A 23,193-nucleotide genomic window follows, 5' to 3' on the forward strand; every position below is an offset into this window, starting at 1 on the left:
CTGGGGGGCTTTAAAGCAAGTCTTTCCTTCTCAGAATCCAGGATCAGTTCCTCTGTGTGTGTTATTTCCCACATTACTAAGACAATAACAGATAAAGGCTGTTGCAAGTGGATCTACCTTTTCTACTTGGTTCTATTTTTGTCCTTAGCTCCATGAGTAACACAGTTTGCCTGGAGTCACATCGTCAGACATAATTGGGAAACTGTGACACAAAGCAAAATTAGCAGTGGATTTTGAAATGACGGGCTGTCCGAGGAATCATGGCTGGGAATTGGGACTGGCATCAGACGGTGTGTCATCTCAGATGGGGATGAGATGATCCTGGGATTTTCTCAATCCTGCAGAAGAAAAAGAAACTGTTCACCAGAGAGAGTCGTTTAATGCCATTTGTGACATCAGGGAGCTAAGCAGTTTCAGGTTCTTATACCATTAGCTGTGAAATGGCACAATGGTACAGTATGGAGACTCAGAGGAGCCAAAACTGTTTCCAGTCTTTATGTTAAGCTGAACTAACTGGCTGCTAGAGGCAGCTTCATATTAGCATCAATTTTCTCATGTAACATTGGCAAAAAAACAAATAAGCATATTTCCTTAAATGTCAAACTATTTCTCTAATCTGTCAACATCAACACTTTGTTCTACACTGGATCAGTATAGAAATAAATCCAACGTTTTTTTTTTTTTTACATGGACTCTCACTTTACAGTCAAAAATGTCCAAATGCTTTGCTAAAATACCAAGAGGCCCCTTTGTTGCTGCTGTCTTTGTTTTTGAGGAAACTATTTTTTTTTTCATCCGATCTGGGTTTTCTGGTTGACAGAAGAGTCCTGTTGGCCTCCTGGCTATGCTCCCCACCATTTCAACCTTTCCAGTCTATTGTCTCCATCAGCCCACCCTCTGCCCTCAGCTACTGTCTCTGTTATTTTATGTGAAGCTCCTGTCACTTTGGACACCGACACTGGCCTGAATGTGCTCGCCGAGGGCCCCTCGACACGGAGTTGGATTCCAACTTTCAGGGCCGAAGGGAGGATTTCCTTTTCAAAATGTCTGGCTGGTAAATATGTCACCAGGCTGGAAACCGATCCTGTGAAAAACAGGTGGGATGTTTTCAAACCCGCCACAGGAGTGTGTGCGATCTGTTTCTTCCCTCACACACTCTCAAAGGTAAAGAGTGTCAATCCCCTGCCAAGCACAGGTATTGTCTGTCAAGAGTAAGAAGCCCTGGGGCAGTTAATCTGAGATCTGCTGCTAAATCTTCTCTAATTAGATTCACTGAAGATTCAGCATGTGTGTTATTTCTATACACCTCAAAAAGAGTTGGATTTCACTGAACCCCCCCACGGAGATAACAAAAATGAAATGACACTGACCTTTCAACTGACAAATCCATTTTGACAAGGAGGTGTGTCGTGTGAGGGGAGTAATGACTCACAGGGAGCTAGTTGTCAACACATGCCCTGCAGAGGAAAAAACCTGTTACTCATTTTTACAATTAACTCATAGAAATACTCCATCATTTCTGCAACAAAAATGAATCAACTTCAAACACCCACTTCATTATCTCTCATTCCTTAACCCCGATAAGGACACGTTCTAAAGCCATCATTTGAATCCCCCAATTACAAAACACTGCTGCCACCAAACGGCCGGGCTACCTCCTCAGGCTGAGATGGAACAACATTTTAACGACCTTTTGTTTTTCAGTAAGTCTGCCAATCCTAACCCACCGGCAGTTTGTGAACATGTCTGAGTCTGCCACATATCAGGATCACTAATCTGCAATCATAGTTTTTGAAAGAAAAATCAAAGATAAAGAAAAAGTGTGCAAAATGTCAAGGATAGCAAAACAAATTACATGATTTATTTATATTGTGATTACTGATTTTTTTTTAAAAATGCAGGAGTGCAGATGCCTCAGCAACATTATATTACAGTCAAATCCATATAACAATTACAATGTATATCAGCTGCACTAAAAAAAAAACTCCAGATATAAAAATTACATTCAGATTAGCTGTGATGACGAGCTCCTAAAAATTAAATTTCTATACACTACAACTACAACATCAAATAGATTTAGTAGGACACACAATTGATGCACTGATTCCCCATCCATTCTCCTCACATGCAAATGTTATAATTACTTTGGCCTCTAGAGGGCATTGTCATTTTGGGGCATTTGCTGAAATGACTGATGCTGTTGTGTTTTTAATTGACAGTCTAATCTGGTCATAAACCCAGGTACTGAATTGAAAACTTTGACCTGACGATGGCACAAGATGAAGAGTCATGAGATCACAAATATCAGCAGGTTTCATCCTCAAAGCACCATGAATATTGGCAAGAAATTTCATTGCAATTCTTCAAATTGTTGTTGAATTAATTCATTAAAAACAGAAATGTCAACCTCATGGTGACACTAGTACTAAACTCAGGGGCACAGCCTCTGGGGAGCATGAATGACATCAGGCAGTCCATTGAAAAGCTGCTGTGATGTGTCAGATCAAAGTGATTTGGTTAGTGTGGTTACAAAATGTTAGAATTAAAACTCCTCTGTCTTTCATCTATAAAAACAACATCAGGAGAGATGTCACTAAACTGTTGTGGCGTCACAAGTCAGTGTTTGCGCATAATTACATCTCTTGGTAACAGGTCTCTGACAGCAGTGGTAATTAAATCAACATTACGGTCATCTCGTGCAGCACAGAGACCGTTACAAGTTTTTATTTAAACCAAACATTTGGCCCATCCCACATAGAATTATGAGACGCAACATCTTTGAATAGCACATATGGAAAACCAAAAGAAAAACATTAACCATCATTTTCAACTTGCCTCTACATACACAGTCTTTGTGCTCACATCAGTGTGAAAATATTGCATGATTTCCAGTAGAAAGTATAGCAAAAAAAACCCCAACGTTAAACAAATGTTCTGTATAATTTGGATGGCAAACTGAACAACAATAAATAAGTTAACAAATGAAGAGAAATGAAAACATGTTCAGCCTCTTTGTGCCGCATTTTTTATTGAGATGCTGTTGTTTTCCTTACAAAAACAAGCACCTCATTATATGTATGTAGTATTTCTATAAATAATGAATTTTAGAGGGAGAATCTGAAATACACGCCTTCACACCATAGTGGAATATCATGTATTGTAAATAAAATGTGATAACAGGGGGAAAAAAAGAGTCACTAAATTTGACCAGAAAACCTCAAAGACGCTTTAAATCATTTCAGGAACTGGAACTGATTCAGGTACATGCATCTTTGTGTGTGTGTGTTGGGCTGGGATGGGATGGGCTGGGGCGGGTGGGTGTCCACACTCTTTGCCACACCCCACACACACATGTCAGTCATGTGCTGAGTGACACTGCCTGTTATCAAACCTAAAATTAAATCCGAATTGCATTGCCAGTTCTTCACTTGAAAACAATTACTGTTGCTCCACAGGAGAGTCCGCCCAAATCCCACCCACCCATAACACACACTCAGGCCTATATAGCTCCCACCCAACGGCGTACGTGGACGCGCGGCGCGAGTTCACACACGGTACGCCGATTGTAGAAGAAAAAGGAGAGAGAGCGGCGCAGAGAGGAGCTGTGGGAGGAGGGCGACGTGACGGGAGGACTCAAAACAGAAGCTCTCAGGACTACAGCACAGAGAGAGGGAAGGGAAACAAAAAAACCGGATCATATCTAGAGCACATTTGGAGGTTTCAGCAGTCGGATACGTGGTGCGGACTGTTACGCACGACAGCGTTTTTCCCTGCAGTAAAATCAGCCTGAGTTTTTTTGGACAGGAGGCGCACGGCTTGCCTGCTCTTCCTCGTCAGAAAAAAAGAGGGTTTAAAGCGGGGAGGTTTACGGAGCAGCGGACTGAAGGCACAGTGGAGGAGGTAAGCTCTTTTCACCCTCTGTAAGTCCACACAGTTTGTAGGTTTTGCTGTCAATAACACGGAGTAGTACCGCTCTGTTTTGCGGCTTGCTCGCTGTCTGTCTCGGTGTCAGTACATCAGCTGCAGCCTCCTGTTCCCCACTCACATTTAATATCAGAGCACACAACATGTATTGTCGTGAAAGAAATTAATCGACATGGTCAGAACACCTTCCATCAGCCCTGTTATCACCCAGGGGCTCTGGGCTCTCAGCCCACCCCTCCTACCCCGACTCCCTCCTCACATCACCCCCGCCGCCGCCGCCGCCTTGGATAAATGTCACGCTGTTTTCTTACATAATGCGTAAATGTGCAGTTACAGATGTTGCCTGGTGTATGCTGGACGCCACATCTGGTCTGCAGTGTGTCTGTGTGTGTGTCTGTGGAGAGTCAGTGCAGCAGCAGCAGCAGCAATAAACATGACGCACTGGTATAAATGGACCTGAGACTGTAGAGCTCGATCCATCCGGAGCAGAGCTGGTTGGGTTCATTGTCGCAGAGGAAGGTTGGAGCCCTGAATGAATCTGTGTGATGATGGTGCTGGTGGTGTAGAGGCCGCAGGGGTTGTCTTTTTTTGGTCATTTACCTTCCTGCTGCACGGTGTTGAGGGCTGTGACGGACGCTTGTGACATTTTTCGTCATGTGTGAGGCGTTAATGCTGCTGCCTGATGGAGCACGACTGAGGCTTTTTCTTTTTTTTTTTCTGCAGCTGGACGCAGGGTTGGTCAGCTGCTGATAACCACATACATATTGCTATGGATGAGGCCAAATATAGTTCGGTGTATACTAGTGTAAAGGCTGCGGTATGTAACATCCTGTTGATGACAACAAACAGCCTCTGACAAACAAACCAGGTACAGAGGAGGATGAAAGCCCTGCTGTCAAAGGGGGAAATGTGCAGCTACTGTGACTTTACATAGTCAAGATTGGAGCTGATATAATGGTTCATCACGCAGTTAGCTGACTGACAGAAAAATAACCTCCATCTTATTGTCATTTTTAAGTAAAAATGCCCCAAATCCATTGATTTCAGCTTCTCAGATGTTAATATTTTCTGGTTTTCTTTGTCTTGTATGGCATTAAACTAAACTGATTTAAGCTTTAGGTGTTGGATTGAGACATAATGAGCAGATGAACTGCCAATGCAAATACTTGTTAATTGCAGCTCTTGTCAAGATTTAAATAAACTGACTTCAACAAATGAAGAGGTGGATGATTTGAGTGGAAACATGTCAGCTGTAATTATATATTCTGTATATAAAGACACGGCATCTTTATTTTTTACTACATTTAAGCTTTAAAACAGGAAACCCCTGTTCTCCAAATGCAAATGAAAGTGTTTTAACATAGTGAATGTGAAGAAATTCAGCAGCAAAAGTAAGAGGTAGAGGTCATGATGGAAGGTTAAAAGTGGAAAATTAGAGCCAATAAATGACAAGTCAACTGACTTGACTTGACTCATTTCAGCGAGGTTGTTCAAATGAGGTTGTTTCGATCCAGCTGACACGTTAAAACAGGCCTACAAGGCCTCAATCAGACCAGACCAGACCACCAGTGCCCCCAAGGTCTCTGTCCACAAGCCCAAAAGCTTCAAGAGGAGACCCACCCTCCTCCTCCTTCTCCTCCAGCTCTGAAGTGCTTGTTTTGAGGAACAGCACTGAGGAGCCGTGTGTGCATGTGACAAGTCTTTGCCGGCCTTTGGCACTTTATACAAAATGCTACAGAGGGAAAGAGATAAAGTCATTACAGGCGCATTATTTTGAAGCGCCAGGACAGATGAATTCTCCTCACCTCCTGTAGGTGATCTGCAGTCAACTCATCCAACTCCACCACCACCACCACCCCCCGTCCACCCCACGCTGCTGGTTCAGTCAGAGGAGAATTCCCTTTTTGCGATGTCAACCTTGCTGACATTAACATTTCATTCAGGTTATTATGTAAGTAGTAAAGCCCTTGAGAGCATGACTGAAAACATTGCTTTGACAGCTCCAGCTGCCCAGCGAATGTACTCTTGAACCCAGCGGAGCAGCTCAGATGTGCCTCAATTTTTACACGTGTGTCAGATGAAGACGTCATGGCAGGAAAACAAAAAAAAAAGAGCATCCACAGTGATGTTTTCTACCCAGTCACAGTCAATATAAACTTCACAACAGTGATCACATACAAAGTAAAAGGTGAGGAAAGTGGAATAACGATCATTCTAATAATTAATTCATGTAGAATAAAAGCCTCTAATCCTTTTTTTCTAGATCTGTTTGAAGACTCTTCCGATACAGGAGCATTTTCCTTTAGCATCTCTCCAGTTGTAGCAGCTCTTTCAACAACATGGGGTGTCTGTCTTAACGGCTTGGTCCCATTTTCCAAACACTTTGTGACAGGTCCGTCGTTGGCTGTTCATTCAGTATTTATGAACACAGCTAGTGGAGAGGAGAAACAAACCCGCATTCACGTATGGAGCCTCTCCACTGAGATTTGGTGGGAAATTGACATTTAAAGGCTTAACTGGGTGTGGAATTGATGTAAATGTACTTCATATTTAAGAAGTGATGTCCATTCCAAGCCATGATTTACACCTAACGCTTTCAGAAACCTTCCAGGTTTATGTAGGTTGGTTTATTTTGATTCACTGACGTGACTGAGCAGATCAGAGGGTGAGAGAAGTTCTTCACTTAGGCTCTTTCACACCTGCAGTTTGGCTTACTGGGTGTGGATGGCGAGAAAAATAAAGCACATATAAACAAGTTGGAAAAGAGGCCTTTTGTCTTGTAATATTACAGGACAATAGCTAGGATTCACTCGCTTTTTAATGAGAATTTCCCAAATACTGGCACCGTTGTTCAAAATCTCTGCACACACAGTGACACACATAGTTACCAAATGATTGACCACTATACCAACTATTGGCCACATCTCTACCTTGATAGTTCATGCTAAACAGACGGATGTAACAGTACTTAGTTTTTGGATTTATACTAAAATCACGTATCTAGTTTTACAAAATCTTGGTTGATCACGAATGAGCTGCACCGGATTTGACTTGAAAGCTGATGGAGTCTCTGCTTTTCAGTTGGTTTATTTGAACCTATTCAGAAACGTTAGATGTGAAATTACACTTATATCGTATTAAATTGTTCTCCCAGTTACATTGGGAAGTGGTCGGGATGGGAGGCCGGTGGACAGACTGCAGGACTTAGACTTTCAGAGACCAGGGTTTACGTCCCGAGCGTTGTCTGACACGTTTAGTATCACAATTTCTGCAGCTTGCCAGATACATTTCTTAACAACATTTTCTCATTATGATAACTGGAAAACTTAAATCTGGCCTGCATTACATTTCCTTCAAAATGCATTTTCTGCAGCAAATTAGCTTTATATAAACATAATTTCTGGGAAACAGGGTTGAAACAGCAGTGAATGTTTATTAGTAGTAATGAGACGTGTCAAGACTAAAGATTTAGACATGATAAGACTGATTCATACCTGAGGATCACTGATTGGCGATTTTTCCGTGAATGAGAAAATCATGGACGTGTTTATTAAGTCAAGCTGTAGAATTACAGTCACCATGGCTTAACTTCTCTTTGTTTCCTTAAGAGAAAAACAACTGGCGAATATAATTTCATATCTGACCCGGTTTCATATTAACTGACATCAGATCAGTTTTCTTACAGATTTATCATAATCTACTGGCTCTGATGACGCTGACGTCTGAATTAGATTATGGAGATAAGCTCATCAGCAGATTTAGGGAGGAGCACATCCACTGACCTGCATTTCTGTTTTTGAACTGGTGGCTTTAAGAAAAATGGTTCTGATGTATGAAGCTGGTTGCCACTGGATCCCAGTGCCCCTGCTTGAGCAGTCAAGTCACGCTCAGACCTGCTGCTGCTGCAGTGCTCAAGGCTTCATGTAAGACAATACCAGGATGAGGTCAATGTTACACATACCATGTCAGTGCAGCTATATCTAACCAGGTGTATTTATAGGTTCCTTTACAATGGTGGTGGTGCTGTTGCTTGTGTGTGTGTGTGTGTGTGGAGGGGGACATCTTAAATAGCATCTGTCATTGTCTTGACGCAGACTAGAGGGGACTTGAGAAGATACCACAGTAAAGTAGTCAGGTTTCCATTGTTGTCATTGGCTTTTGTCAGTGAGAAAACCTGCACGATGTTGAAGTTTGATAAAAGGCCAGTTGTGTTTTTTCGTGGATAAAATCAGTTTTTTTTAAAAATAATAGCACATTATTTTATTTTCATTATTATTATTTTTTAAGAACATCAGTGCATCTCCATCATACCTTTCAACTCGGCAGTGCTGCAGCAGAAAGTTTTGTTTTATTAATATGAAGGAAGTATACTGCTATGCTAGTAATCTGTGGTGTTAAATGTATTCAGAGAGTATTATAGTTTAGCATTCAGTTGCACGTTTTGTGCAGAAAGAGGGAAAAGAAGTCTTACAGATAGCATTCAAGAACGGTCAGGCAGTGTGGCTGCAATGCATTATGGTCTCCAGTCAGTGAATTAACTGACATCTCTTCCACTTCTTTAATGCATTTATCCTTGCATATTTGTTAAACATCTGCCCTATGCAATGCTCCAGAAATGCAAAGTACAACACTGGCAGCTGTTCTGATATATTATGTACGAAGTGGTCACAGCTGGTCACGTTTTCCCTGTTAGGTTGGGATTTGCTCCTAACAAACACACTTTGGCACACACACATACGCATACACACAGCTGCACTGGAAAAAAAAATCAGGCATTTTAACATCTGTAAAGGATTCAACATACTTTAAGAATATCGACAGTCAGCTGGATCATTCAGTGGAAACGTGACCGCTGACACACTGATGCTGTTCATGCTGCTAGTCGAGGCCGCCGGGTGACCTCCTGACCCGTGTGACACTCATGTGACATGAAGACCAAAAGTGATCTGTCACAGTGTCTTTAACTGTTTAAGTAAAGTCCACCATATTGACCACAGTCTGGATTAGACGGGGGTAACCTTTGGAGAATCGCTGAGGCACGTTTTCTTCCCCTTTAAAGCCTTCATCCATAGCCGAGGTTAATTCATAAACACACTTTCCTTGTTCCGTTTTACACATTCTTAAGAGAATAACACTCAAAGAAACTATGTCCCAAACAAAAAAAAGGGAGCCGGCGAGAAATCCTACCTCTCTCTTGTGCAGCTGTCCGACGATATTAAAATCACTTTTTCCACAGTCTTCTTCAAAGGAGTCGCTGCAGTACAATATGTGTCACTGGCGCAGATTCGTAGCATGATAGCAGAAGTCCTTTTGATTCTAACATGGCTTGATTCTTAGCAGTTATTCTTTCAGCTGTTCAAAGCTGAGCCCTCGGTGAATTTCTGCATCCATTATCGCTTCTCACATCTCTTTGTATTATTCATTTAACCTCATACTATGGCTGTCACTGCTTTGGGCATAAACACTATTTAATGAGTATTCTCCCTGTGCAAATAAACGTGTCTTGGTTTTGTTGCTGAAGTTACTCTTACATGGAGAAGTGGAGCACTTGATTGTGTTTCTGGCAACAGGCAGCAGCTGGTGAGGGCATGGATCAGTCCCCTGGCGCTGCCTGGGGCAAAGAGCAGCCAGCATCATTGCCACGCTCTCCTCCGTCCTGCTCGGCTGGTTACAGATGGAGAGACGGAGGGAGAGTTTGACAGGGAGTGGGAATGATTAACAGAAAGAGAGCAGGCATTAATACATGTGGAAGGATTCCTTTCAGATAGAGCGGTGGACAGTCAGGGCCTCTCTGCAGATTAGGGCTATGCCTCTAGCTCTCATATGCCTCTGCTAGGTTCTGTGTGTGGTGTATCTATGGGATGTAAAAGGAAAATTTTGCTTTTATTTCAGTGTGTGTCTACATTTTATAGTCTTGTCCATCATTTCTGTGCTGTGCGTTCACACATATGGAAACAAAAGTCGTATCTGTCCTTCTGGGGGGGGGGGTGTAGTGGGATGTAGAAGTAGAGTAGAAGCAGAGTGTAGAACTCTGTGCTTCTGTTTTTGCGCAGGAGTTGAGATGATGGTGACTGGCTCTCCCCTTGTTGCACAGAAATAATACTTGCACGCACAACTAAGGCAAGAGCAGAAGGTCAAAGCTGAACCAGAAAGTCGGTCTGAGAATGAACGATTTGAGTTTTTAGTGTTCAGCTTTGTTTTCTGTTCCAGAAAAGCCCAGGCGGGTTTGTTTAAAACCTGTATGATCATCTGAACACTTGTGTGTCTTGCCCTGTCTGACATCTCTTTAATGATGTTAACGATTTCCCAGATCGTGGTAATTAACTTGGTGAGTTCAGTGTTATCATAATGGATATGAATGATGGTCAAAGGGACAAAAATAAGACCCAAAGTGTATGAAAAAGGAATTTCCCTTTATGCCTTGCCAGTTTGTCTCCCTTTCCTTGTCCACGTCTGGCTGGTTTAGTGTTCAGAGAGCCCATCCACATGATCCACATGACCTCGGTCCAAGTATTAAGCCAGGAGTCATCTGCCCCGCTGAAGTGTCTTTGATCAGTTCTCTGAATCCCTAAAAGCCTCCAGGTCACCGAGTTACATCTGACCCTGCAGTCAGAGGTCTACACACTGGAGCGAGCAAGGGGAATTTCCCTGCAGCGATCAATAAAATATCACATTAATCATTTTGTTTACCAACTCGGGAAGTTGCTTTTTATTGTGTTTAGACCGTGAGTCGAGCAGCTGAGTGCAGCCAGGAGCCAAACCACACGACAGCTGGACATCGGTTTGAGGAACCCACAGAAAACAATGGCAGGACGCTCAGAGGATGTGATGCACAAGCACTGAAAAATATCAAATTCCTATTTATTCCAGTGTGAGATGTTGCGGTGCCACAATCAGTTGTAATTTGTGTTGAAGTGGGAAAACATGACGGAAAACATTCACAGACTAGCCTAAAGGCTTGAACTTCCACTTATAAGGTCCTCCAGTGAGTTCAGGTGGTCAGTATTAGCTCTCAGTCTGTGTTTCAGCTCTGCTGCAGATGCTGACGCTTGCATTGTTTGTCTCACCGTGTTGCCCACAGATTGATGGAGCTGTTTCTCAGATTGACAGATCTAGCTCAGCCGGCCACTCTCGCCCCAAAGCCAGCCAGCCAGACTCTGCCTGTGGAAAAAAACGCCAGAGAGGGTTAATCAGTAGTAAGAAAAACTCTCGCCCCTCTGCAATTAGCACCGTGTCATTTTGGGGTTCAGAGGCAGCCGATAATGTCACATCTCACTTATGTCTGTGGTCCACTTGTTAAACATTTTTGACAGGGTGCCTGCAGACTCAGGAGGCTGCGTTATTCGGCGCTCGTGTCACTTCCCTGAGAGCCGAGTTACTGTCTTTAATAAGTGCTTGTCTCATATTTGCGCCGTCTGTGCTGTCAGTTAGTTTGCGAGCAGCGTCTGGTTTCAGTAACCGTGGACTGGCTGTGGGTTTGGGAGTCGTAGCCAAATGACGCCCTGCTGAAGAGCGCTGGCAGCAGAGACACACGCGAGAGGAATTTGAATACATGCACAACACGACAGACAGGCAAGACAAGCGTGTGACCCACTGTCTGCCACCGCTTTGTTGCAATATGCTGTTGGCGGTGTGCGTGTGTGTGAGTATGTGAGAGTGTGTGTGTGTGTGTGTGTGAGACAGAGAGAGAGGCAGTAGTGGCCAGAGCCAGAACAAAGCAGTCTGCGACCAGAGGACTTGGGTGTGGCTCAGTTTGATGAAACACCAAATGAAGTCTGATCTCTGTATCACTGTCCTCTACACTTCTGATTTAATACATCTGCTCAGTTGTTGGTGTTGGTGAAAACTCATTGAGTATAAAGAAATGACGAGGATCACAGCCCCACATGCATCTTCAGGTGTTGTTTAAATCAGGTCTGTTCTGGTTTAATTCTTGAAATTGACAAGAAATGTTTGGAGAGAGAGAAAAGATGACGTGCGACAGAATCGAACCAGTGATTTAGTCATACGTTATGCTTCTTAACCACCTGGCCGTCTGACGCTCCATAACTTTAAAGGAAGAACAGAAGAGTTCAAAATAGAGCTTCAGTGAAATGTCAACTAATGGAAAGAGTTTATTCAAAATGATGTCCCAACTAGTTTGATTTTTCCCTTTTCATGCAAAAATGTGAAAAGTTAGATTTTGTGGTCAGACAAAACAAGACATTTGATGATGTCTCTTTTTACTCCAGGGAATTGCGATGGATATTTTTCACTGTTCTCTGATGTTTTACAGACCAAATGATTGAGAAGATTCATCGATAATGAAAATAATTGTTAGTTACAGCCTTAGTTCAGAAGAAAAACATATCAAGTATAGTCCTGATACTGAAAGATCCATCTCCATAGCTCTCTTTTCATCCCCCTTTTCCTTTTGTTCGTGCTTTCTTACGTGTCTCTCCTTCTTTCCATGTCTTTCTCCGTCTTTCTCTTTTCTCTCTCTGGCCCTAAAAGCTTAGTCATTCTGCCAAGGTTGAATGAAAGTTGCTCTGTCCCGCAGTCTGTCCTACTTTGGTGCTCAACTCTAAACTGGGACGCCACAATACGAATATAGCAGGTAGGAGACAGTGGTTCAGTGGCTCAAAGTCACTTTTTGTGAACATCGAACGAATGCAGGTTCAGACTTTGCAGATACCTTCCTTCTCTTGTCATTGCAGTTCACCGCGTTGTGTTGTGTGAAGCGGACAATTCTAATGGTGGTTTGGCGGTTCTGTCCGGTTTCAAAACATCAGTAAAAGCTTCCTCTTGAGGAGAGCCATTTGACTAAAATGTAAATAGCCAACTGTTATCTGTTTAAATGTGTGGGAAGTGACACGTGTGCTGCCTCAGAGGAGCCGTGCATGTGTGGTTATAACACTTTGTTTAACATGGAGTCCTGTGGCACGACACACAGTCAGCATTATTCTTTGTTCTTCATGTTTGTTTATGAGGTTCCTCCTTTCTGTTTTCATTATTTTTATGTCATAAATAATAATAAAAAAAATTTGCTCATTAATCAATTAGCTGATCAGCAGAAAAATCATTGCCAACAATTTGACATTTCATTTATTATTTAAGATATTTATCAAGCAAAATTGCAGATTGAAAATCGTCAGATTTGGGGCTGTAATTTAGTAATTTTTGAAATTACTAAATTAATCAAGTAAGTTGTAAAAATTATCAACAGATGATTATTTTCGTTGGTTGCAGCCCTAAAGCAGCTCGGCAACAGTTAGCCTCATTCTTTGTACACTATTAGGATCCTCATTAGCAGATTTTTGTCCTGTTAGGCTCCATAAACACATTACGACATTACAATAAAGACCTGCAGCAGCTGTGTTTTCAGCTTCATCTTATTCTGGCTCCTTTTCCCCTGTTTTCATCATCATTATAAGTATGTTAATGAAGCAATCAGCTCTCACACGCGTTTCCTGCAGGAGTTCAAAGCTTGGCCTTTCTTACTCTTTTCTCTACCCATTCTCTACCGCTATCATTCATTCATTCATTCACTCACTCATTCATGGTCTGTACATACCTCTTCAACCTTCCCTGACAGGCAGCAGTTGCTAGGATCCAGACTCACTCACTTGCTCGCAAATAAGCAGCTAGTTGGTAACACTAAGGGTCAGTGCTGATGAGCTGTTTTCGCTCTGTTTTATTAACGCAGCAGCAGCAGCAGGTAAGAAATATTCTTGTTCTATTTCTTTTTACACCAGATTCAGTAAGATTTGATGAAACGAGGCACGTGTTCGGCTGCTGCTTTATAGTTTTCTTCATATTTTCCTTAAGATACATGACGTCTTCAGTTATGTCAGTGTTGTTTTTCCCTTTTCATTGATCTGTAAATGGCTTTAGAAAGGTGAAGCTGCTTTAATATTTCAAGATGCAATATTATACAAATACTTGAATGGCATTCAAATTACTGTCAATGTTTTTTTTTTTTGTTTTCTTAGTCATAGATGACAGACATTATTTAATTGAAAAATAATCAGTGGATCAATCATTAATGAAAGTAATCTCAGCTTAATTTAAATTTAAATAAATGGGCACTTTTATTTATCAGAATATGATAAAACAAAGACTGGCAACAAACTACAAGATATGATCAAGGAAAACTGTTAATAAACAGATTAAAGGGACAGTTCAACATCCTCAGTGGACACACGGATGATGAATAAGGAGCTTCACTTAATAATTTTTGGGGAAACATACTGAACGTATCCGTGAGGGAGTCGGTCATCTTCACAGCGTTGTTAATGAAAAGCTCTGTTCCCTCGGAGGCAGCAGAAGCTCTTCGGTGTAATAAGGAGAGCAGAGCAGCAGCAGCGGTACAGTCTCATCTGGAACAATAATGAGAGCTGCTCATGTAAAATGAGATGCAGGCGGAGGCCTCTCATTGGCCAGAGATGAACGAAGGGAGGCAGGCGATTGGCTTGTGGTTTCTGAGTGGCCGCGATGTGATTTGCTGTTGTCACGGTGCTGAGAAGTCTCACAAGAGAGAGTGTGTACGAACGGTGTATCAGTGACAGTGATAAGACAGTGTGTGTGTGTGTGTGTGTGTGTGTGTGTGTGTGTGTGTGTGTGTGTGTGTGTGTGTGTGTGTGTGTGTGTGTTAGGTCAAGGTGAGCACAGTGGGGTTTAATTTAGTCTGAGAAGGGTGTGAAAGCTCTCCCCGCTGTGACTACATGGGTGTGAATGAAGGGTCTTTGAGTCATGACACTCTAAACACACACACACACACACACACACACACACACACACACACACACAGTAATACTTTGTGCCTCCCCACATGTATTAATTTCACTGATATTTTATGATTTTATGTGCTTGTCATTGATAATCGCTGCTGTTTCTCTCCTGTCTTAAAAGCTGTGCAGATGCAGAGCTGCAAAATTAGTCGATTAACAGAAAAGTTGCTCGTCTGAAAATTAATTGCTAACTATTTTGATAATCATCTTTTTCTTCTTTTTTTTTTAAAGTAAATCTGCTGTTCCTTGCTTCTCAGATGTGAGAATTTGATGCTTTTCTGAATTGAATGCCTTTTGGATTGTTGGTTGGACGAAAAAGACGTTTGAAGAATCACGTTGGTCCTTGGGAAAATATTATGGGTGATGTTTCGCTATTTTCTGTCATTTTATAGACATTTATTGACAGGATTAATTGATTAATTGGTAAAGCGATCAGATTCCTCACATTGTACGTGTGAGATTTGGACATGTGCAGGTGATAATTTCGCTCAGTGTTGCGTGTCACCCCTGTAGGGTTGCAACAGATGATTACTTTCATGACTTATTAATCTGTCTTGCTCTGCCTTGTTTTGTCAAAGCAACAGTTCAAAGCTCAAATATATTCATTTCACAGTGATACAAAAAAAAGAGAAGAAGAAAATCTCATCATTAGTCTGTACACTTATATTCAACTCAATCTCATTAGTGCATAGTGTATATTGTCTCGTGATAATGAGCGTCAGCCGCCGTCGTGGCCTTTCAAGCTCATTTGTTCATCACACCACGTCCTTCTAGCTGTGACGCCCCCAACACTAATAAACACTGGACATAGATTTGAATCATCACATCTTGTTTGTTTCTTTAAACAAAACACAGAGAGTGAAAGGCCTCCTCTTGTCATCTGTGTGCATCTGGGACGTTTTTGGAACACACAAGGTCATGCAAGCAAAACCTGTGAGTCTGAAGCATCACTGATCAGGCTCAGTTTTCCTGTTTCAGCCTAAAAATACTGTGTAGATTTAAAAAAGCTTTTCAAGATTTTTAACCTGTCACCGGACACACCCCACTCATGCACAAGCCTGAAAAGAATGTACACAAAATAAAAAAGGTTTCCGTTCTTCTCAATTAAATTAAATTACAGTCAGAACGCTGGTCTCCTCAAAGATTTAAATTTTACAGCTAAAAAATCAGAATCAGAGTATAAGATATACTGAACCAGGCACAAACTTGGAAGAAATATAAGTTGACATTTTATCATTTAAAAATCCAATGGACCCTTACTGAAAGTCCTGTATCCTGTGTGTGTTTAAAATGAAAGCTCCAGAGAGCCCGGATCTGTCCATTATTGAGGGAAATTTAAATCTCCCACCTCTTCAGTCCATCTCCGCCTGACTGACAGTTGATTAGATGGCCGAGACAGAGCAGCTGCAGCCTGAGTGAAAACAATCAGCGAGTCACACACTGGCCTCTAAGTGGATTTGGTGGCTGGATGGAGGAGAGAGAGAGGAAAGAGAGGGAGGGGGGAGGGGAGACGGCATCTGCGCTACATGTCTAGATCTCCTTGTGGACTGTGTGTGTGTGATTAGATGTGCCTTTTGTTTTCAAGATGTGTGTTGCCAGTTCTGCGTAGTGATTTAGTCTTGCCAGCAATGTGTTGGACACGTGTGTGTGTGTGTCTGTAAGATGAAATGTTAATGATCCATGTGGGGAAACTGGGTCGTTCCACCGACAAATTAATTAGATTCAGTAAAGAAATTAAGCATTTTAACAGAAGGACTGAACATAAAGGTCGAAAAATAAAATTAAAGGTGTGTAAGTGACACGTTAGTGAGTAAAACATGTAGCAGGTGTCGACGAGGGTGGAAAATGTTTGGCTCCCAGCAATAATGAAATGTCGAAATAGTCATGGAACATATTGAAGGAAGGAGTGGCAACAGAACAAGGAAGAAAATAGATGTAACATTAACAATAATATTAAAAACAGTCTTAATATAATTGGTTATTTTAATGATAACAGTAGGAGAATATGCTGAAAATGTGCTTTATTTGGTATTTCAAATGTAGGATATTTGTTTTTTCAGCAGCACATTTTCAGAAGGCCATACAAATGTGTGCGTGTGTGATACTGTAACTGTTGCGTGTATAGTTTATTTAGCTTCATCTGGACTCTCACTAATGAAAAAGGGCGACTCTTTGCAGTGTTTACTCAGAGGAACTCAGAGGATTTACTGATACCTCTCTAAGCTGTTTTGCATGTGTGGATGTTTATATTAGGGGAGTAACGCTACAAGAGCTGAAACAATTCAGTCAGTTAAATGATTAGTCAATCAACAGAAAAAAATATGCAGCTATTTTTAAAAACGTACTTATTTTAAGCTTAATTTTGTGCTTAATTTAAGCTGCTTTAGCAGTGCAGGGTAGATAAACTGGAAATGGCTGTGTGAATGTTTCCTGTCCTGTATTACACCTCTCATCCAGTGCAAGCTCCGGCCCTGAACAGGATTAGAGGTTTAGGACACAAGGATGGATCGATGGATGGCTGAACAGGAACTTTAGACCTTATGGTTTCACAGCTGAACTGAACACAGACGTAATGTTTCCAAGGGTACTACAGCGCAAAAGGCATGAGGGAAAAACTGAACCTGATAGCTCCGTCTTTTGCTCACACGTGCCTGATGTTGATTTGAAGTTTCATCACATTTTCATCGGCCGTTTGTTGCTGCAGCACGTTATGATGTCGTCTGTGGCTGTATATTTGTTTTTATACACGCGTGCGTGTGTGCTGAACGTGGTAAGAGTAAGTTTGTGGTCGGTCTCTAAAGGAAGTGCAGAGAGAGCTCTGTCTCTGTTTGTCACTCAGCTCTTGGTCGGTTCAGTAAATAAATCCACACAGGTAATGATAACAGACTACTAGCAAATATCTAAGTTAATGCAGCTGTTCATCACTTTTATTGCCTCAGTCTGTCTCTGAGTTCAGTGAAGGGAAAAACTAATATCGTGCTGGAGTGGAACAGGAGTTGCGAGACCCAGAAACCTGGAAATAACACATCATAGTATGCTTTTATTGCATTTCTGATCACATGGACTCACAGTAGGTTTTCTCCTTCACCTTACTGTCCTCTGCTTTCTGTGCCTTGCTGTTGATGCAGCATGTTTTACATGAGCAAAGCCAGCTGACTGTGAGGGCCCTCATGGTGAAGCAGACTTCCTCTCTATTACCCCATCCCACCCATACGTGATTTATTGATGAGGGTATATTCGTCTTCCCAGAGCAGATTCTCACACACACACACACACATACACACACACACACACACACACACATCTTTTGTATTATTCATCTCTGTGTGGTCGTGTGTGGAAATTCACAGAATATAGCTGTGTGTTTATGTGTGTCCGGGTGTATGATTTCATGATACAGCCTAAGATGACATGATTACATATAGCTTGTGCATGAAGAGGATGATGGTGATAATGTGTGTGTGTGTGTGTGTGTGTGTGTGTGTGTGTGTGTGCACCTTTGGTAACACCCTGGTTTTTGAAATATGCCTTGAGGCTCATCCTTGTGGGAGATGCATTTGGCCTAATGGTTGCATTCTTGGGACTAAATGGAGTGTACCTAATCCATGTCATTGATATCTCCACAAACACACACACTGACACACACACACACACACACACACACACGCACACGCACTCCTACAGAGCTCATGTCCTCCTTCAGGGCCTGTGAGTTGGAAGCAGACTGGTGGCCCATGATACAGACGGACCCTCTGTCGCATTTGCGAGGCATCTCTTTTTAAAATGTCATCATGAATGTGATGCATCTAAATGTCAATGTCCCGATCAGAGGAAGCTGTTGGACACGAAGCCTAATTGCTCCATTAAATGTGGATTTGAGCGTCTCTTGTATCATCCAACGGGATTTGGCAAAGACAGATGTGGAATTTGACATGGCTTTCCTTTCCTTTCTCTTCTCTTTGGCTTCAGCCACCAGTTTTTCTTTTTTTTCTCTTGCTGACAGAAAACAGACATTTGGTCCACAGGCGACCTGAGGGTTTTAAAAACATCCTCTGAGTTGTTTGGAGGGTCAGCTTCAGTCTGGAATCTGGGAGTAGAGAGCATATGGCTGTGAGTTTGTCGCAGTCTCTGTTTCTGTGATATAATCCTCAGAGGATTCGGTTCCTCTGTATGATGGTCGTATCTAATCTGTACAGGATTGGACTGGGAGGGCAGAGAGAGGGCGACTGAGCCAGGGCTGTTGCCATGGTAACCCGAGGACCAGGGATAATCATTGGGCCGGGCGTCTGGTTTCAGGAAAAGCATAGTGAGATGTTTTTGAAGGGTCTCTGTGGCTCAGTAAATAAGAATAATTTCGCCTGAGTTGAGCTGCTTCAACAGCTGATCTTCAGGGCTGCATGTTGAATTTTTTTTTTTACACTATAGTGCACATTTGAGAGGCAACCTTTAGCTGTAAACAAATCACTTTAACTTGAATATGAACTCGTTTAACAGTTAACACGGTAAAAATAGTGCAGCTCCTCTGAAGTGAGGTCCAAATTGATAATTAAGCTACAGGTAAGAACAATAAATTCCCTTTGCTGCCTCCTTTTTGTTGAACTAATGCTGAACTAATCAGGACACACAGGACAGAAACCAAAGCAGCACGAAGATCTTAACTCATTACTAATAAAACATAAAATCAATATGATACAGGGAACAGCGCGTCCCTCTTTAACTTGTAAATGAACACTGTGAACATAGAGGTAAAAATAAATGATTTGGGGAACCACAACTCTATGGATCTAAAAGACATGTGACTGGGCCTGTTCAGTCTCTTAGTTTGGGTCTGTCAGAGGGACTCCAACAGTCAGCTGTGAAAACATTCATGCAAGAGTTCATTTCTGTGCATAAGGTTGTTTGGGGTCTGAGTGAGTAACTATAACCATTGCTGCAGATCTTGTTGGAGTAGGACCTTGATTTATGACCCTATTTGGACTCATCTTCGCCAAAGAGCCTTTTGTGTTCGCCTCTTAGCCTCCAGGGTCAGAACTGAGCACCATCTCTGCAGCCGTCTCTTAGCGCGTCACCCATCTTTCAATGATAGGACGCAGTGGGGCGTTCAGTGCCAGAGGTCTTCACTTAATAACATAATAACTTGGCCACAACGAGAAGATGAGAATCTCTATCAGCTCTACATTCAGCAACTAGCTTCAGCCGTGTAGCCCTGAAACTGTCTCCGTTCAGGACGCATTTGTTATAGCATTAACTCTAAGTATCATGGTTCAGTCACTATTTCTTCTGCTTCCCTCTGTTTTTTTCTGTTGTTTGCCGTCTCAGAAAGAGATGTTTACGCTCACACCAGCATGAGCATTTTGGGAACACAACACCCTGGGTCCGAGTCAAAGTAAAAAAGTGGAAGGACAGTGAATCAAAGGTGAATAAGACAGAGATTATTAGAAAATCTGCAGTGTTTGCCAACACAGCTGAGGAGTTCTCCACAGTTAGAAGTGGCGAGTTTGTGTTTTTCAGTCTTTAGTCATCACTAGTCACCCTTTTGGGAAGTTAGGCTGAACTCAGACAGACGACAGCACCAAGGTGGTGCATCTTAGTGTTTAAGACCCATGTCATCTAACCACAATATCCGTGGTGTGATTCCAGTCAGGAACGTTTGTTGCATTATATACATAAGATTGTTTGTAAGAAAAGTTGAACATGGCTCAGCGTTTGCTGCAGCATCATCTTATGTGGTCCTGTGTTTGTTTTTAAATGTATGGAAGCTCACATTCCTCGTACATTATTCTGTAATATTAGCTATGTTTTCTTGCTGTTTGCCTGACAACCATCTCTATGAAATGTAAAATTATTGTTGCAGTGATAATTGATCCAAAGGTGCCTCATAGTTTAGTTAGTTAGTTAGTGCTGCAGTGATCAGTCGATTAATTGACTGAAAAAAATGATTTGCTAACTATTTTGATAGTTAATTAATCATTTCATTATGCCCAAAAAAGCTGTTCAGATTTTCTCAAACACAAAAGCGAGTGGGGGAAGCAGGAGTATAGCTTGAATGTTTGGCAGCTTTGGAACCATTTAGTGAGCTTTGGCTTGTCCACGTGCAGATTATTCCTCTCTGCTGGCCTTTCACTCGCCCATGTGTACCTCTACAGAGTATCTTTAGTCACCCTGCTGACCACTGGCTGTTTTGTGTCTCTTGCATCTAAAATAAAACCTCAGTTTATCTTTCTTTTCAAATGTAGTCTTGTTTGGAGCGAGGCCCATGAGCTATAATGAAGGGTTGAACCAGCTGTGCAGCCTGCAGAGCCCCGTCATTACCTGGCGTTACACCACAGCCTCAGTACTCAGACCTGCACTTGACAGTTGTCTCTTCTGCTTGTTTTTGTCCACTCCCCAGTCTATCTGATCTGCTCAGGGCACTGCAGCAGCAGCAGAGAAGGCAATGCAGCGTGCAATGCAGGCTTGTAGGTCCTGTAGGCCGTCCTGCACGGTCAGACTCTCAGGCTTCTCATGATTCTAAAATCACTGCCCAGAAAGAAAGGAGAGTCAGTCTAGACACTGTAGTTTAAGATGGGGGTGTGCTCATCTTTTGCTAGTCTGCGATTTTAAACTGACCATCTCAGGAAATGATTCATGTGGAGGCAGCACAACTCAGGAGCTCTGTGGTTGAAAACTCTTGAGGTGGAAGTGAAAGCGCCGTGTTTTCCCCTCACCCCTTATCGTATCATATCTCACCAGAGCGAAAAGAGGACCTTGAAACATCTTCCTCTTTAGCTAAGTGGAGACTCATTTCCTTTTGGATTTCAGGGTGGGAGGGGAGGGACGATCGCTGGTGAGGTTCAATGAAAACTGAGAACCGAGATAAACTTCTACTATGGAGGGAGAGTGAAAAAACAGGGAGCAAGATGAGATGTGAGTGGCTGCCAATGAATGTACAGAAGCAAAGCCCTCGTAATGTTATTGTGTCCAGCTGAAACACACGGTCTGGTACACACAATAGGTGGGGCTGAGGCAAACAATACAGCCTTTTCCTCAGAAAACAAATCAAAATGTCAAAAGGACATTTCTCGGAAACTGTCGTACCACTTAGCCACGTACAGTAATCACGTTCTCCTTAATGAAACACCTCACCTTTTTTTTTGTGACTGTGTTGGAAAAGTGGCCGCAGGAGCCGGTCAAACATGTAGCCACCTTGTGTAAAGAGCTGCTGCAGAGTCAGAGGTCAAGGCGGAGATTTTCTCCACCTCAGCATTCGAGTGAAGTGTTTGCAAGCCCATACACAGAAGTCGTCAGAGCTCAGACGTCTGGTCGGGGCACATTCTTCTTATTTTTGTCCTGTGAGCTCAGATTTTTGCATGACCCCCCTACCCCCACTCCCACCCCTTTTAAAAACATGAACTCTTCCTCAGGTTGGATTAAGGCCCAGACAACAATAATACTAAACATGGGGCTTTCCTATGGTCTCTAGGTGAATGTATTTGACATGGGTCTTTCACCAGGCTCATTTCACCTCTAAACCTTCAATGTTAGTAGTTTTTCTCTGCTTACCTTTATCTTATAACTAAGAAATGACAGTTATTCATACCTCTCTCCTCCCCGACTGCTCTGTAAAGCAGTTTACATCCAGCTTGCTTAATAAAATGTTCTGTAAATGCACCGGAAGCTTTTAACTGACGTCAGTGTTGGGCTATGGGCGGGTTGACCTTGAAGATCTCAGACCTCCATCTCCGTCTGTCTTTGCTGACTGTGGAGGACATGACGGTTCCTCTTCCCGTCACTTGAGTGACGCCACTTCTCGACATCCGTGTTGCCATGGTTGGTCTCATGACTCATTGTGACAGGAGTCGGCCCTGGAGCCTCTTGTCTTCTTCATCTGTTGTTCCCTATCAAGGCCGCCATGAGTGTTTATGTCTGTACCTCTGCAGGCTTCATGGCTAACAACTATTGCATTTAAGAGCCATACAGTCACTGAGTAGCACGTTCCTTCATTGTGATCAATATAAGAAGTGTACTTTTTTTTTTAGGTTAAGGAAAGATTGTGGTGTTCTGTCTATGACATTGACATTGTATGACATTGTGTCATACATATAATAGCTTTTCTTCATGGTTTAAAAATTCATAATACAAACAGTAATAATTGACTGTGTTTTTCAGATGAGATTCTTTTGGGGCAGCAGAGGATTGTTGCGTTGCGGTATTGCGGTTTTGCCCACTGAAACAAAAAGAAAGCAGAGTTCTGTATCAGCGGCCAGTGAGGCAATACTTGTTTTTAAGATAAACTAAATTGTTTAGTCTCTTCAGTGGAATTGTTGTTGAAATTAAAAAGATGAGTAATGCCCGTCTTCTCCTTTTAAGGGTAAAACAATGATCAAAGAGAACAAAAGCTTGAGAAAGCCAGTGAGGAAAAAGAGACTCGTGCTCCAGCAGAACGCATGTCACTTCAGAATCCAGTACTTCTACAGCAACTTTAAGAGCCACTGTGCCCAAAATGTGGGCGCAGACATGT

The 23,193-nt window shown here is 42.2% G+C and overlaps 1 protein-coding gene across 9 annotated transcripts in view; it reads left to right on the forward strand.

Annotated features, from left to right (window-relative positions):
* The first annotated feature begins 3,609 nt into the window (after nucleotides 1–3,609).
* LOC121181818 (unconventional myosin-IXAb-like) overlaps nucleotides 3,610–23,193 on the forward strand; it is a 141,662-nt gene continuing 122,078 nt past the window's right edge. For all 9 annotated transcript variants that reach the window (XM_041037983.1, XM_041037975.1, XM_041037979.1 and 6 more), the window contains exon 1: nucleotides 3,610–3,900. The gene's annotated coding sequence lies outside the window, so the exon portion shown is untranslated. The remainder of the gene's footprint in view (nucleotides 3,901–23,193) is intronic.

This window comes from Toxotes jaculatrix, chromosome 5 (genome assembly GCF_017976425.1).
Source record: "Toxotes jaculatrix isolate fToxJac2 chromosome 5, fToxJac2.pri, whole genome shotgun sequence".
NCBI lineage: Eukaryota > Metazoa > Chordata > Actinopteri > Toxotidae > Toxotes > Toxotes jaculatrix.